Below are 3,013 nucleotides of genomic sequence, written 5' to 3' on the forward strand. Positions count from 1 at the left end.
TCGCCACTGCTTCACTTTTTCTTTTCCTTTCTCCTCGGAGCTCTTTCTCCCTCCGCCTGACACAAACAAACACACACAGAGATACACACACATCTTCTTTCCATGTCTGCATCTCAGCTTTCACACCGCTACCACAGGACGAGGCAAAATGAGGACAAATTGATATGAATCCCAAGGAAACAAGCCAAGGGGTAAGGGAAAAAATAGAAAGGAAGAAGGTAGTGGCGCTTTGCCTGCGAGGCAACTGTAAGCATAAATCCACTGACATACTGCTGTGTTATTCGCTCTGTAAGTGCATCCATTCCTCACCATGACGCCCATAACGGTCATACAAGAAGAACCCTCAGGATAACCCACTGCCACATCAGCATCAGACGCTGTTGATCATGTGCTTTGATTTTGAATTTGCCACCAGTATAGATTATAGATTATTTTAATTTTGTCTCAGTTTCGTCCACTGATTGATCTCTCCACAGCGGTCATGCGGTACAAATAAAGGCAAAAAATAGTAAACCGGAGAGAACTGATCTACCTCAACTGGCCAGAGGCCAGAGATAACGGATAGAGGCGATGTGCTGCAATGCACTCTGAATACCCTGTGGTTTAAACCGAGGGCTGACAAGCTGAGACAAACCTCATCTTGTTTAAAGGCAATTCCCCTTCATAGTGGTTCTTTAGCCCCGAGCTGCAGGGCCCAAAACAAAGCCAGTCAATCTAATCATGAGAAAAGGTGAGCAGGGAGGACAGGAGAAAGAAGGAGAGGGACGCTGGGAAGGAGGCTGAGAAACAGCCTGATGGTGTATATGAGATAGAGTGTGGGGAGGGGGTGGAGAGGGCTTCACAACATCAAATCTATGAACTCCGAGGCCCCTGGCTGACTCTCAGAGGTGTTTATGTGTCTAAAATCCAGATTTAGCCTGCCCACTGCTTTCACTGTCTGGGAGAAAAGCTGTGAGATACCGGTGTCGGATTTTTCAAGCACTAAACGTCTCCGCGGTTAGCAGCTGAATAATGGCTTCCCTCATTTTTTGCATCCATAAAAGTGTATTTATGCAGAGCCACACTTGCATCAGGTGTTTTTTTTATTTTTTTAAATGTACCCTGTAAACTCAAAAGCATATCAACACAGACACAAGACTTACACACATGCACAAGTCTTTGCACAAAAACATGGAAGTGAAGCTCCATTGTGTAGGGGCACGCACTGAGGTGAGCGCTCAAGTCAAGTCAGCACAACATGGCTTCTCTGAGCTGCTGGATAGCCCTACTGCTGAGCGCTGCAAGTACAGTACATCTCAATTTGTTCTGGGAGGGATCAAATTCTACTACCTTGCAAATCTTCCTGAGCAGCAGGGAAAGCACACAATGAATAAATGGAGAACTGTAGGAAATATAATAGAGCTGTGTTTGAACCACTAGAATCAAATTGGAGCCAGGATATCTGTATCAATAACCTGTGGGAAGTCTGGCCAAGCTGGATATAAAGTAAATCGATGAAATTCGGAATAATTACAGGCTGCGTATAACACAAAACTGCTTATTGTATTCTCGTCTGTTGATAGATGAAAGGCTGTAAACAGCCTCGCATGGAATAATCAAAAAATATCAGTCTTCTCCTCCAGGATGACAGTTCATACAAGTCTGAAGTCTTATTAATAATTACCTTTTGATGGATGTTATTAATCTTTCATTCAGAAGTGGCCCAAGAGAGAAAAAAGTCCTCACAGGTCCTGAAGAAGGTTGAAGAGCAGAGGTTGAGAAAGGACAACCAAATCCTAATTACCATCATCACTCACTCTGCCCCGTAATTCATCTGATCCTCTCCCGGAAATGAAAAACCTCATCACTAATAGCCAATATCACAAAGCCGAGGAGGAGTTTCACAGAGTAAGGCACTTTCTTGATGGTATTTGATTCAAATTTTTTCCTTTTAAGGTTGTTAAAGGTTAAATTAATCGCCATTTATTTGGAGAAAAGGGGAAAGGACATGTTGACAAACAAGCATTCGTGGAAGGCTTAATGATCGATTAACATTAACCTTTACACACGTCGTGACCTTTACCTTCACATGGCCAGTTTTGTTTTGTTCAGGTTGTTTGGAGTAGGGTTGTCAGATTTGACAAAAAAAGTCTTGTTCAATTAGTTTTTAACAAAAAATCCACACACATAAGAGAGCAGCATGTCTGGAACCTGAAGCAGTAGGAGCTGCTCCTAAGCCACACAGCTGTTCGTACTTTGACACACACACACAGTGTGGTGATTGTAGGTGGATGGTGCTTCGTTAAACCCCAGCAGCGCTGCGTCTTAACAACTTTTCTGGTTGAAATCCAGCTTTGCTCAGAGGACAGACAGCGGCCGCCAGCACTGTTTTATTTTTTTAATGATTTTTTTTTATTTTTTTTTTACCTGTAATCATTTTTAAAAAATTAATCAAATCACCAGTTGCAGTCCAACCACAGCCCTCCTCCTTCACTGCCAGCATGCATTGTGGTAAGCTTGGGGCAGGGATAGCTCAGTAGGTAAGTCGGTCACTGAACAGCTACCCTGAGGTACCCCTGAGCAAGGTACTGTCCCTACACACTGCTCCCCGGGCGCTGCATTGGTGGCTTAAATGCAGAGGAGTAATTTTCCTACGGGGACTAACACATACACATTATTATTACTTCTGTAAGTAGTCTTCAGGAATAGTTCTCCAGGCTTCTTGAAGGACATTCAAAGCTCTTCTTTGGATGTTGGCTGCCTTTTTTTTTTGTTCTCTCTAAAGATGAGCCCACACTGTTTCAATAATATTGAGGTCTGCGCTCTGGGGAGGCCAATCCATGACTGATAAAAATAGCTTTTTGACAGCCACACTTTCACTGAGACTTTCTGATGAGGCTCCAGCAAAAGGTCCAGATGTATCACTCAGGTTCAGGTTCTCACTTGTCCGGTTTTTTAAGGACACACTGCGCATCATTTTTGCAGCTAAAGCCTCATAGCAGGGGCGTAATTTCCAGGGGGTTAGGGGGCTATG

Source organism: Pundamilia nyererei, unplaced genomic scaffold (genome assembly GCF_000239375.1).
Source record: "Pundamilia nyererei isolate P.nyererei 1_Seehausen unplaced genomic scaffold, PunNye1.0 scaffold00007, whole genome shotgun sequence".
Classification (NCBI taxonomy): domain Eukaryota; kingdom Metazoa; phylum Chordata; class Actinopteri; order Cichliformes; family Cichlidae; genus Pundamilia; species Pundamilia nyererei.